The sequence below is a fragment of the Gorilla gorilla genome, chromosome 4 (genome assembly GCF_029281585.2).
Source record: "Gorilla gorilla gorilla isolate KB3781 chromosome 4, NHGRI_mGorGor1-v2.1_pri, whole genome shotgun sequence".
Taxonomy (NCBI): Eukaryota; Metazoa; Chordata; class Mammalia; order Primates; family Hominidae; genus Gorilla; species Gorilla gorilla.
Genome location: NC_073228.2, coordinates 40016999 through 40032005, shown reverse-complemented (window position 1 = coordinate 40032005; position 15007 = coordinate 40016999). Strand labels below are relative to the sequence as shown.

General features: G+C 39.5%; 1 protein-coding gene and 1 long non-coding RNA gene across 2 annotated transcripts in view; one reads left to right on the top strand and one right to left on the bottom strand.

The window, feature by feature from the left end:
- Positions 1-15007, bottom strand: part of CA10 (carbonic anhydrase 10) — a 541322-nt gene that overhangs the window by 407672 nt on the left and 118643 nt on the right. The window lies entirely within an intron of this gene.
- LOC134758517 (uncharacterized) overlaps positions 3734-15007 on the top strand; it is a 67943-nt gene continuing 56669 nt past the window's right edge. The window contains exon 1 of the long non-coding RNA XR_010133776.1: positions 3734-4186. This is a non-coding gene — a long non-coding RNA (uncharacterized lncRNA). The remainder of the gene's footprint in view (positions 4187-15007) is intronic.

Sequence of the window (15007 nt, the reverse complement as noted above, 5' to 3'; positions counted from 1 at the left end):
GGGCAACAGACATAATTTGTGTTGAATGAAGTCTGCATTTTATGTCTTTTTCTTTAAAGGTTAAATGTCTCTTTTTTCTTCTGTCTATATTTAAAATTTTTACTTTTATTTTTTAACAGTTTTACTGTGTTTTACCTATGTGTAGTTTTATTTTATTTTATTCTTGTTGGAGTTCGTCAAGTTTATTGGCTCTGTGGGTTAGTGTTTATCAGTTTTAGAAAATTCTCAACCATTATCTCAGCGAACATGACTCCTACCTTATTCTGCACTTCCTTTCTATCTGGGCTCTTGGCTGCTTAGGGCTTCATAACCTCAGTTACTCTAAAATCCCTTCTGGGATATTTTTAAATCATTTTATGCACATTATCTGGTTCTCTGCAAAAGGATCAATCTGATCTAAGCTAATCCTCCATAGCCAGAAGGAGAACATCCCCTTTTGAGGTGATACTTCTTATACTGTCATAATCCTAGCCACAGACTGAACACATAATATACTTATTTTTACTTAGACATAGTCACATATGTGAAATGTGAGCCAAATTTAAGTTATGTAAAAAGATAATAATGTTGAGCCTATTAAGTAACATTAAGATCTGCAGTCCTAGTCACCAGTTGCCCTAAGTGAGAGTACTAGGGCAATGTGACCTCACTATAAACCCGTGCATGCTTGAGGGGCTGCCAAATCACAAGCTGGAGTCAGTGGGGGGTGGGAGGGGGTAAAGCTACTGCCAGAAATCCCAAGCCAAAGGGAAGCAGAGGAAGGGAGCCAGGTGAAGGAAGTAGCAGCGTGGCATATTGTGTATTGGAAGATATCCAGAAGCACTTTGGGGCCCTCACAGGCTACTTCCTCATCCACAGATGATACCCAGGCCTCCCTCTAAAAGCAGATAACTTTTTGTCTCTAAGCTTCAGATTTCTTAAAATGATAATCATGAATAATTATATTACAGGCTGGTAGTGACTGTAAATAATAAATATGCAAAGTGCTTAGAATAGTGTCTTATTCAGGGTAATTGCTTAATAAGTCAGCTATGATAATGGTGATAGTGATAATAATTATTGTGTTTAAGATATTGATGATTGTGATGATGGTCATAAAGTAAAAATGATTATCATTACCATGAAGAAAGAGGATATCATATATATAGCATATGTATATATACACTCCCCCAAAAAGTCAGCTATGACATGACAGAATGCTAGACTTCCCCTTTTACCTTGACCTTAATATACAGTAAGTATGTATGCTTGAACCATCCCAAAACCTTCCCTCCCAACCCCTGGTCCATGGAAAAAAATGTCTTAAATATACATACATACTGTATATCAAGGTCAAGGTAAAAAGGGAAGTCTGATATTTACTGCTTTTAAATATGTTTTCTACTGTAAAGTGGTCATGCTTCTGAGCCTCTCTCTGATTGAACTGGCTGAGTTCTATATCAGGGCACCAGTGTCCTAAACAGGGTCTCTGTGACATAGGACATGCCTCCACCTGGGTTCTACTCTACTTTCCCTCATACAAGTAATGTCAAGGAGAGAATAAAGCTAACTTACTCATTGTCATAGAGCTTGAAGAAGGACTTCACACTAGTTTATATAGCTCAGAGTTTCAGGATGATTAATAAGCAAGGACTCCAAGGAGAAACAGCACATACTTCAGAAGAGACACATTCCTCATTGTGGCTCTTGCTGGAAAATATTGATAATAGAAAGCAATTTTCCCAAGGTTCATTCACATAGGACTAGATGGATTTTTTGCTTCAAATTCACTGCATTTTTAGAAGGGAATAATTAAAAAAAAAATCTAAGTGCCACTTAAACCAAATGGGTAAAGCACCTAGGTAGAAAATGATAAAATCAGGACACTGCCATTTCTATTCATGAATGCCTTTTCTGTCTTCATTTAACTTAAGATATTTTTGATTGTAGAGAAGTAAAACATGCATAAAATACCAGCCTTTTCAGCAAGTGATAGGCAACTTTGTTGATACAAATGGATTTGATGATTACTTTTCAAGCTGTAGATAAAGACAGAATTGATGGTGACAGGGAAGAGATGGAACCCATATGGGAAAGGCTGAGGAAATAAACTTGTCCAGGATGTACTTCTATGCTTTTTTATGTACAAAGAAATATACAAACATAGAAATATATATATACACATTGTATGTATGTATATATAATGTGTATATTACATATAAATATATATATCTGTGTGTATACATACATGTACACACAGAAGGAAAATATCTTTTAAATTGAGAGAAGAATAACAGTTTTCCCCTAATCTGGCTGAGGTTAAGATTCTAGCAAATATGGGCTCCCATTCATAAGTAAACTTGTCCCAGTGAAGACAGAGGAAATTGTCTAAGAAAGCCAAAGGGTCTTCCACTGAGGTGGAACAGAGTGACACGGGTTAGGGGCCCCATGCAGCTGAGGATTCTTCATCAAAGTGAGTTGTGCAATAAATGTGCACTAGAGTAAAATTATGTAAGCCTCAAAGTCTCCTCTGAACCACCACTGTCTTTCCAGACTTGAGGAATCTCACTTTCCTCTCTCATACAACTCCCATGGTTCTCTACTCAACAGCATCTACTATGTCCCTTTTTTTCTAGTTTAATCCTCCCAGAGACCTAGAGTTTTCAAAAACAGAGGCAGATGATGGGAGAAAACATCCTAGAGCAGCGGTTCCCGACTGTATTGGTCTGTTCTCATGCTGCTAATAAAGACATACCCAGGACTGGGTAATTTATAAAGGAAAGAGGTTTCATTAAGTCATAGTTTAGCATGGCTGGGGAGGCCTCAGAAAACTAACAATAATGGTGGAAGGGGAAGCAAACAGATCCTTCTTCATGTGGTAGCAACAAGGAGAAGTGCCAAACGAGAGGAGGAAAAGCCCTTTATAAAACCCTGAGATTTCAAGAGCGCTCACTATTACGAGAACAGCAGCATGGGGTAACGACTCCCATGAGTCAATTACCTCTCATGGGCTCCTTCCCACAACATATGGGGATTATGGGAACTACAATTCAATAGGAGATTTGGGTGGGGACACAGCCAAACCATATCATCAACATTTCTGGCACGAGGAACCAGTTTTGTGGAAGACAATATTTCTGTGGACCTGGGGTGGCGGTTGGGGCAAAGGTTTCAGGATGATTCAAGTGCATCACATTTATTGTGTGCTTGATTTCTATTATTACATTGTAATATTTAAATAATTATACAACCTCACCATAATGTAGAATCAATGGGAGTCCTGAGTTTGTTTTCCTGGAACTAGATGGTCCCATCTAGGGGCGATGGGAGATAGTGACAGGTCATCAGGCATTAGATTATCATAAGGAGCATGCAACCTAGATCCGTCACATGTGCAGTTCACAATAGGGTTTGACCTCCTATGAGAATCTAATGCAGCTACTGATCAACAGGAGCCAGAGCTCAGCTGGTAATGTGAGTCATGGGGAGTGGCTGTAAATGCAGATGAAGCTTCCCTCACTCACCTGCTGCTGCTCACTTCCTGCTGTGCGGCCCAGTTCCTAACAGGCCTCTGACTGGTATGGGGGTAGAGGGTGGGGGTGTTGGAGACCCCTCTCCTAGAGGAAAGGAAATGCAACAGACTGGCTTTCTTCTTGGAATCCCCTCATTGGTTCTCAGTTTTCTCATCTATAATAAGAGGAGTTTGAACTATAATTATCTGAAGTCTGCCCCAGCTGGGTACACTGGGAGTCTAGGATCTAAAATTGGGGAAAGACGACATGCACATAGAAGTTACATTTTAAAAATCTATATAGTGTAGGAAAGAAGGAAGCCCTGAGGCTGAAGCAGTGACTATGCAACTCTTCTTACAGAAGCCATGTTCAGGAGACCTCATGCCCTTTTGCAGACCCTCATTCACTTTTTTCCCCTCACCCCTACTCAGAATCAGAGCTAATTTTTCTTAGGAAAGAATCTCTTTCCAGAAGTGAGGCGGATACAATGCTTTGCATTTTTCAGATGAGAAAGCTGTGAGTCACAGTTGAGTAATTTGTCCACAGTGACACAGTGTATCTAATAAGTGGTAGAGAGAAACAAGTAGGAGACAGAGACAGTCATTTGACAGAATCTCCCTTCCCTTGAACCCTTGTGTCAAGAGCTTCTGGGATCCTACTTTCAACACTGGTAGGCTGGACTGCTTTTGGCTGAGGTGAGTTCTCTCTAAAGCCATCTTGCTGACCATCACTTTATATTGGCTGACCTCTCAGAGTTTCTTTTCTGTAAATACAAGCAGCAATATCTGAGTCCATGCCTCCCAGGGATAGTAAGATAAATGAGGTAATAAAGGTGAGAACCAAATGAGCTCCTCTTAATGATGGTGTTAAAAACCCCATGAGGTACTGTGATGTTATTAACAAAATGCAGAGGCTGCAGAGTTACATTTGGCCAAATTCTTACACCTCTCAATTTTTTAGCAAGGAGACATAGATATGAAATCAGTATTTCCCAATAGTGAAACTGACTACAAGTGTGTTCTCCTTTTTAAACAAACCTGTTCTATGCAAATCCAATTAATAGAAAAAGTATACCAATCAAGGATCTATACATATAGCTATCTTTCACAAAACTATTCTAGTTTTCCTTATTAAAAAACTTCAAAACAGTTCATGCTTTGTGGCATTTCAGTGAAACTGGAATTCTAAAATAATGATTTCCTGAAAACCTTTTAAAGGTACTGATCTGGCATGAAGTGAGGTACGACTGAAGTTTCTAGACAACCATTTGAGATTTTGGCTGTGGAGCCCTCCCAAGAGAAGATTCTACCAGCCAGTTGCATCACTTGCAAATATTGGAGGCCGTTGCTCTGGAAAAGCAACTAAAAATAATACCTGGGTGTGGACAAAATAAGAAGGGAGCCATACTTAGCTATGAGCCAGTGTATTGCAAAGGGCCAGTGCTGGTCAAAAGCAGTGGGGCCATCATCTTGATTTAGACATACTGTCCACTTCTCTAATGCAAACCCACAAAATTGTTGACTCTTAGAGTGCCCACAAAGCTTCTGCTGTGATGATAGGACTTTTAGGGCCATGAAGAAGCTAACACTAACTTTTACATTTCAATTTTTACCTTTTCCCACATAGCTTACACTAAAACTCTTCTCAACTTGTGACCTGGAGAATGTATTTTTCTGGCATTACATTCCCTTTCCAACATTATTCCTGTCCCTCAACCTGTTTGGTAATCTTAACTAAAACTACTGGATAATTCCTTTGAGGGTGCTATCATAGCCCAAATACGTCAAGGTCTGTTTTTCACTAGTAAATAGTGAACATCTTCAGTTTTAAATGATGAGTTAATTCTATAACTTAATTGAGCCCATTTATGTTTATTCATTGCTGAAGTTCCTCTTAGATCTTGCCTTCTCTCCTATCTTCTCTATAACCCAAGAAGGAACCCACCTAGGTCTCCTGGACCCCCTCTTGCCTGATTTAGGTAGATCATCATAGGAGATGAAAAATTATCATCTCAAATTTAAGTTTTCAAGAGATGGTATCAAAACACGCTTTTGTCAACAAGCCCAATCATATTCCCACAACTTTTGAGTGCTTTTCCTGATTCTAGAGCAAACACACTGATTTAGATAGAGCATCATGTTTCTGAACCTTGAATAATCCTGTTCAGATTGAAGCAGGGGTGTATTAATAGAGCACAGGTCTTGGAGTTAAACCACACCCGCCCTCACCCCCGACCCCACCACCCCACAACAGGCTTAGGAAGGTTGCTCAACCTCTCAAGGCCTCTGCTGTTTCTCATCTGTAAAACACCAAAGATTGCCATCCCCATCACTGTTGCGGAAGATCAGCAAGACATAAAATGCCTGTCAGGATGTTTGGCCAATAGTGGTACCTGATTCAGTCATTCAGTGACTTTCACAGTCACCTTGAGCTTGACTCTCTCAAGAAAAGAAAAGAAATTAAGAAGCATATGAGCCATTGAACCTTGATCACAAATATTCTAAGAAACTTATAACTCCTTAGCCATATGTTTCATTTCAAATCCAAGTATGAAAAAAGCTATGTAACTGAGCTAAAAAGTGGATCTACTCTATAATTTATTGTATTATAATACATATGTATACATCTCACACACTGTGTATTTATACTTTAAGAGAGAAAGACTTTTATAAGACTTTTTACGTCAAGTGAGGGCATCTGTTCATTTGTATAGAGCACATACTGTTTTGCTGCAGAGTGCAGAGAGAATGACTTTGCTCTTCATACCCTAAAATTGAGTCCACCAGGGATGAAACATAGGCTTGTAGTAGCAAAGGCTTCTGTCCAGCTGAGCAGTTAATCCTGGCTGCCCCTGATGATCACAGGGACTGGCTCCTGGTAATAATTTTGATGTCATTATCCTCTCCTAGAAATGCATGAATGGTTCTGGCCTTTAAAAACAGATTTAAGAGGATGCATTTATCTTGACATTATCAGCCTTTTAAAGATCATGCCATAGGGCCTGTTGACCTTTCTCTCTTAACGATGAGTTGCAAAACAGTGGGATAACATCAATGGACAAAAGGCAGAAAGAGTGTGTACCCAGAAGCAGCACCCATGGAGAGGAGGAGGTGGGACAGGGATGTTCAGGCTGACAAAGGAAACTTGCTTTAGTCCTGTGGGAATTGAAGAATCCCACATAAATGGAAGCGCAGGAGGCACAAATGGGATTCCATTTCCATCTCTGCTCTAAATATGCAGTCCTTGGGTACTGTGATGGTTAATTTTAGGTTTCAACTTCACTGGAATAAGCAATACCTAGAAACTTGGTAAAGCATTATTTTTAGGTGTCTGTGAGGGGGTTTTCCAAGGAGATTAGCATGTGGGTCTGAGTAAAATAGGTGGGAAAGATCTGCCTTTGATATGAGGAGGCACCATTCATTCTTCCAAGTCCAGAAAAGGTGAATGTGTCATTCTATCTGCTCAAACTGGGATACACTCTTCCTCTCTTGTTCTTGGACAAAAACTTGAGGCTCCCAGCCTTTGGGCTCCAGAATTTACAGCAGCAACCCCTTTCCCCACCTGAGGCTCTCAGGTCTTTGGTCATGGAATGGGGATTGTCATAAGCTTCCTTAGATCTGAGGCCTTCAGTCTTGGACTGAGCCACACTACTGGCATCCCAGGGTCTCCAGCTTGAGGATGTCATGGGATTTCTCAGCCTTGATAATCACATGAGCCAATGCTTTTAACAAATCTCTTCTCATTTATCCGTACATATTTTATTGATTCTGCCTCTCTGGAGAACCCTAATAGAGGTATACATCAAGGCATAAGTCAAGAAAAATAAGATATTTGGCTTATTAAGTGGTTGGCAATAACTTCAACTCTTTTTTTTTTTTTTTTTTTTTTTTTTTTGAGATGGAGTCTCACTCTGGCGCAGGCTGGAGTGCAGTGGCATGATCTCAGCTCACTGCTACCTCCGCCTCCTGGGTTCAAGCAATTCTCATGCCTCAGCCTCCCAAGTAGCTGAGACTACAGGTATGCACCACCATGCCTGGCGAATTTTTGTATTTTTAGTAGAGATGGGGTTTTGCATTGTTAGCCAGGCTGGTCTTAAACTCCTGACCTCAAGTGATCCACCCACCTCGGCCTCCCAAAGTGCTGGGATTACAGGTGTGAGCCACTGTGCCTGGCTGTGACTCCAACTCTCCAACGGGTAAAGCACAAACACATTTACTTAACTGCACCCAATCTTGTGAATTTTGACACTTTTAAATTATAGGTAGTGTTCACCAATTCACCACTGTGTAATAGGAATAACATGGGATTATGTGACTGTTCATGTAAAGGATTCATATAAAGCTCTATCATTTTCTAGTAGAGTTTCCCAAAATATTTTTTTTAAATATCAAGGGTTTCTAAGATCTCAAGGATTAAAGACAATAATAAGTAAAGAGTTCTTCACACAGTTCTTTGGTGATGCCATGTGTTTAATTAATGCTAATATCTTCTCCCATTCCCCCAAATTTCCCTTTTGCAATAAGTTGCTCAATCTATAAATCAAATGATGAAAAAAAGATACAGTTGATAAAAATTAGAAATTGAGAATGTCTGGTTTCCCTGAAAGTTTTGAGATATAGTTACCATGACCACATATTTAGGGCAATACAGAATTTTAACAGAGGGACCAAAATTTGAAATTGAAAGCACTCTGAAAAAATACAAGAGCTGCGATGAGCACAGTAAAGATCTCTAATACACACAAATAAAAATCGAGTAAGTTAAAAGCACTGGCTTTTCTGCCTTCTCAACCCAACAGAGAAGTCATATCAATGCACAAACTAAAATGCATAATTCTATGCTTACCCACTATCACTACAGCCCAGTGAATGCTTTAAATCCCAGACATGGTTAAAAATATAGCTGGTTATGTGATTTTCTGTTAAACCTAATATAGTGGGATGAACCATAATACCTTACAGGAGCAGATGAACTAGTATTTCCAAGGCAACCAAAGGATATCAATATCACTTTATTATTATTATTACTATTTTCATTCTGCAAGGAACCTTCCTTGAAGAGCAATTCCTTTTATGCATTGGTCTGCTTCATAGCTTTCTGAATAACTGTAATCCATAAGGCTTTGTACCTCTTTTTGCATGCTGGAAACACGCTGACTTAATCTAATTATCTCATGAAACTTCACTCTTAAATAAAGCTTGAAGTAAAATTAGAAAGCAGCCTCTTTCTTTTCCTTTAGTTACTGTCTTCATGGTACCTTCCTCTTGGCCGGTTGCTCATAAGAAAATGGGCTATGTCTCTGCAGAGAAAGCGTTCTTTACACTTCTCTCTGGCAAGGAGAAGTTGGGTTTGGGCCAAGTCGGGCCCCATGAAAAGAGAATAAAATATGACTGGAAACCTTCCTTCTGCATGACAAAGGAGTGGCTGGCTAGAAGCAAACATTTATTGAGCAAATATTGGAAGTCAGGCACGTTGAAAATATCAGTGGTCTAAGAGATCTCAGATTTGCCAGGGAGAAAAATGGGCCAACATGGGATGTCAATATACTCCAATAAAGCCTATAAGGGTCAGCATTGATTCATTATCCAAACAGGGTGACATTTGAGAATGAAAGGGGAGCATCAATAATTCTGCAAGGACAACTGACATAAACATTATCCTAATTAGGATCTAAATGTCTTGAAACACAAAGGAGAACCCTAATTGAAGTATACATCAAGGCATGAGTCAAGAGAACTAAGATATTTGGCTTATTAAGTGGTTGGCAATGACTCCAACTACAACATGGATTTGGAGGAAGATGGGCCACCAGAGGTTTCAGAGAAATTTTTGCGTTGGGTCATGAAGGAAAAATAGATGTTGTTAAGTGGAGAATCAGAAGAATGTTTCATACAAAATGAAAGAGCAAGGACAAAGATATGGAGTAGTAAAATTGGATACTGTGGCTCATACCAATTTGAACCCAGAGAAAACAACTAGAAGATTTCATTTTTCCCCTTCACATTGAAAAAATACAAAAGACTGACAATGCCAAGTACCGATAAAGACATAGGTTAATACTCCATGTATAGGTAGAACTAATTTGGAGAATACCACCGAAGTGTCTAATAAAATTGAAGATGCATATGCCCTATAATCCAGAAGTCAAATTCCTGATATAAACCCACATGTGTATCCAAGAATACAAAAGAACGTTCATTGCATATTGTTTATCATAGCGAAAAATTAGAAATAAGTTTTCATGAAGTGCAGAATGGAAAAATAAATTGTAGTAAATCCATTTAATAGGGTACTATTCAGCAGTTAAATGAACTAAAACCCAATGGATCTATCAAAATAAATAAGTCTCAACAAACATATTAAGTGGAAAAAGAAAACAAGCTACAGAAAGATATGTTCTATAAGATACCATAACAATAAAGATTAACAGCATGGAAATAGTACTACAAACTATTTAATGTATACATTAAAAGGCTTGCATGGCTACTGTACATAATGCTGCAATGAACATGCAAGTGAAAATATCTCTTTTGATCAATTATATACAATAGGGTTTGCACTCCTAAGAGATTATTCAGCTTTTAAAAAGAAGAAAATCCTGCCATTTGCCACAACATGAATGATCCTAGAAGACATTATGCTAAGTGAAACAAGCCAGATACAAAAATACAAATATTGTGTGATATCACTTATATGTGAAATCTAAACTAGTCAAACTCATAGAAGCAGAGTGAAATGGTGGTTGACAAAAATTCAGGAAGGGGTAAGTGAGGAGGTATTAGTCAAGGGTACAAAAGCACTTTATCCGCACTTGGAATATACAAGTCCTAGAAATCTACAGTACAGGATAGTGCCTATAGTTAACAGTATTGTATTGTATACTTAAATATTTGCTAAGAGGGTAGATCTTATGTAAAATTTTCTTATCACACACAAAATAGTAGAAATAATAAAGAGAGCAGAAAGAAACTTCTGGAGGTGATAGGTTTATGGCATAGATTGTGGTGATGGTTTCATGAGTGTGTATTTATCTCTAAACTCATGAAGTTGTATATATTAAATATGTACAGCCTATGTCAATTATATCTCAAAGTTTTTTAAAGCTTGTGTGAGAATGCAAATATAGAGTCTTGGACAGTGGTTTGATCTAGGTAGAAAAGTAAAGAAGAGAATCAATTAAGATGTACATAGTTGCCTTTAACTGTGATTGTATCTTTATTTCTTAAAAGAGAAGAGGGAAATGTGACACAGATTGGCAGGTTTTTAGATCTGATAGAGCTGGGGGATGGTTACATAGGAGTCCCCTCTATTTTATGGGGAGATTAGTAGGGATCTGAAGCCAAGCTGTCTGAGTCCAATCCAGTCCAGCTCAACCACTTCACCAGTGCGTGACACCTTGGGAGAATGATTTTACCTCTCCAAGTGTCAACTCCTTTCCTATAAGATATGGCTAATAACAGTGCTACAATGACTAAATGAGTTAGCGTTTGAAAGCTCTTAGAGACTACAGGAATAAATAAGTGATGGTGAAATAAAAATAAACAATGTAGTGCACAGCTCAAGTAGGTAGAGGACAGGAGAGCTGGGATGGGTGATGATAACCTTACTTCAATCTCATTTTTCATGACAAGGAAACTAAGGTTAGGGGAGTAGAATTAACTTTGATTACAAGATAGAAACAATCAGAGATATCACACTGGGCTCACAACAAAAGAACTGTGTAACTGGAAGGCTCCTTGGTGATCCTACTGATAGGGACAGGAGGCAGAGAAATTCTAGCCAGAAAAGGGTGAGTCTCTGGTGAAGCCCCACCTTCAAGCTGAAAAGCCTGAAACAACAGCCCAAAGTAAGAAATTCTATCACTGTTTTTCCACTTGAATGTTTCCTTTTCATAAACCACCCATGGTGCCACCATGCCTCATCCTGTGCCTATAAAGACCCCAGACTCAGCCAGCAGAGAGGAGGAGCAGCTGGATGTCAGAGAGCAGCAGCTTGACTTCAGAGGGATGGCTTGATGGAGTAACTTCAGAGAATAATCTGGCCAGAGATGGCTAGACTTCAAGGGAAGATTACCTACCCTCTCATCCGTCCCCTTTTCAGCTCCCCTTCCCAATGAGAGCCACTTTCATTGGCAATAAAATCTCCTGCATTTACCATTCTTCAATTTGTGTGACCTCACTTTTCCTGGATGCTGTACAAGAGCCCAAGAGCCATGAGTGTAGATACAAAAAGCTGTCACACTGGCCCTTTGCCCTCGCTGGCAGAGGGCAGCTGCCTCACACAAAAAAACAAAAGACTCACTGAGCTGTTAACATTTAAGCCATCCACAGACGGCAGTGCTAAAAGAGCACTGTAACACATCATCTGGGGCTTCAGGGGTCACAGGCACCCCTACCTGAATGCTGCCGTGGGGCCCACATGGAGTTCACTCCTGCTGGTGCCGATGTGGCCAGTCAGTTCCAACAGTCATGCACTCCAGTTCCTGCCTCGTTCGCTCATGCACTCTCTCCCACGAGGAGTTGAGGGCGGTGGGCTGTGTAAATGAGGCATTCCTGTTGTGAGTCCCATGAAGGGGTCAGGGAAGTATCCTGCTTCACTAGCATTTAGTACAGAAGTTGACAAAACTTTTCCATAGAAAAACAGGCCTTGGGTAGGATTTGGCTCATGGACTCTCAGGCTGTAGTTGGCCAACACCTTGTCTAGGGGTTCTCAAATATTCTATGCATCAGAATCACCTGGAGAGCTAGTTAAACACAGACTGGTGGGCCCCACCCCCAGATTTTCTGATTCTGTAGGGGTGGGGCCTGAGAATTTGCATTTCCCACGAATTCCCAGAGGATGTTGATGCTGCTGGGCCAGGGGCCACATGTGGGGGTGTCCACTGTTATAATGTAACTTTCTCATTTTATACATGAATAGGATGAGGCCAAACTGGATCAATGAATAGAATTGATCCAATTTTGTAAGTGAGATCAGACAGCAAGTAAAAGAATTTAGGCTTCATTCAAAATCTTGTTTATTTTAAAATAACATATAAAGTTACAACTGTATCCTGGGTGCTGTGCTAGGCTCTGGGTATATAAAGATAAATGTGACATGGTCCTTGCCTTCTAGAGGCTTGCAGTCTAGTAGAAGAAATGAGATAATAGATGATACAGTATGTAAGACTCCTGGGAGCATAGGAAACATTGGGACCCCAGAGAATTACCTGGTTTCTTGCAGGAGGGGCCATCTGGAGTATCTTAAAGAATAAATAGTCATCAAACAGGAAAAATAGGCAGGTGAGGGGAGGAAATTCCAGGTAAAGGGAACAGATTGTGTAAGGCATAAGAGAAGCAACATGGTATCATGCTTCACAGTAGGAATTCTGGCTCTGCCACTTACTAGCCTGGGTCAGTTATTTAACCTGAAAACCTCAGTGTCTTCTTCCAAACACAGGGATAATAAAAGAACTGACCACCTAGGGTTGATGTGTGAATTACATAAGATAATGAATGTATAGTGTTTTGGCCTAGTGCCTGAAACACAATTAGTCCTTAATAAATATGGGCAATTGTTATTAGTGTTATTATTATAGCCAGTGATGTATCAGAGCATGATACATTCACAGTCATTAATGAACTAGAGTATGAGGTGCAGGTGAAGCTACTGAGGCGGGCAAGGCCAGAAAATGAAGGACTCTAGTTCCTGCCTGACTCAGGGAGGGCAGTGAGCAGAGAGTGGCAGAAGAGTGGCATGCTAAGGTCTCCATTATAATTGAAGGAGGAGAGAATGATTAAGACAAGTGATGTGGTAACCAAGAATTGGGAAAAGATTTTGAAGAAAAGATGATGAGGTCAATTTTGGAAATCAGTGGGATATCGAAATGGAAATGTCTGGAACTCAAAAGAAAGATCTTGGCTACCCAAATTCGAAATCCCTGGGTTGGCAGTTGAATAGATGGAAGTGAAATATCACCCTGCAATATTATGTAGGGAGAAGAGGGTTCACACCAATGCTTAAAAAGTCAGCATTGAGAAGTAGAAAAGAAGTAGAAAAGAAGAATCATGAGACAGCATCCAAGTAGCTAAGAGAGAATAATTTTAAGGAGGAGTTGCAGTCAACAATATAGAATACTCCAGAGATCGAGCAAGATAAAGATCAGTGAGTAACACCTGGATTTAGAACCAGGAGAGGCAATTTAGACCTCTGCTTTATACTGGTGGAATGCATTGTGTACATTTCATAAAGAAATATATATTTGCATATAAGGTAAAAGGGGATAAGCAGAAATTAAGTCAAAGAGCAATTTTTCTCCCCATGATGAACAAAATACCCTCCTCCTAAAAACCTCAAGAATAAAGATTTGAAAGCTTTACTCTCACCCTCTCCCCAAGGACATTCCAAGCCCTCTGTGATCCCCAGATGACACTAGCCCAGCTTCAACTCCTCAGACATTTTTATGAAGATTGTCTTAACTACGCAGAGTCTGTATTTTCCCAATACACACCATGACTTTTCTAGCCTCTGTGCCTTTGGTCATCCTGCTCCCTCAGTGAAGAATTCCCTTAACTTTTCCTAAAATAAGGAAATAATTCTCTCATACCTTAAAGCTTGATTCTTGTTCCATACCAGACCCTCATTATCTTGCCCACCTACTACTATCCTCTGGCCCAAAACTCTTTATAGCATTTTTTTTCACAACCTACACTTCTTTTATTTACCTCCTCAATTCCTCAAGGTGAAAAACTACTCCGTCTCTGTTGGTCTGTATTCTATCCAATTGTTTCGTTGTATCCAAGTGCCTGGTATAGAGAAGGCAGTCAATAAACAGTATTGAAAGGATGGAGGAAACAGGTATCATGCTTAAAATGCATTTCTAAATAATTCAGGACAAGCAAAAGAAAATTAATTCAGAAGTTATGCACATAAACTGAACAACTGAGTGGGATACAGAGAACTGAAGTTTACAGAGAGGATGTGGGAGAGGGGACGGCTTACGAAGAAGAGGAAAGTAACCAGGTATCTACTAGGCACACTTGTCAAAAGTAATTTTATCATCACATAAACTTTAAAATACTGTTATCGTTCCCATTTCAAGAATGAGTGCACAGAAGCTTGGAGAGGCTACCAATTTTTGCCCAAATAGAGCAGCTTGTGTCAGTACAAAATTGAATATGATTCTTACAATACTTCAGTATTCTGATACCATGTTGCTTTTTGGAATTAGAATACAAAAGACTAAACTGAATTAAACATTAAAACAAGATGTAAATAGAGACTTGGCATCCATGAACTGATCTAGTAAATGGCATCTGTACTGCTGAGGCTTCAAGAACAGATACGTGTATAAAAAATGGATTTATAAAGGAGAGAAATCAGATCTGTCTCATCGACTTGCCTCATACAATTGTGATGAGAAGCAAGTAAGACAATGTATTTTGCAGGCATTTTGCAAAACTGGAACAACTCTCTTTATCTAAGAGACAATAAATTATAGGACTCCTGACTTCCTCCCTGCTCTACACTCTTTAAAC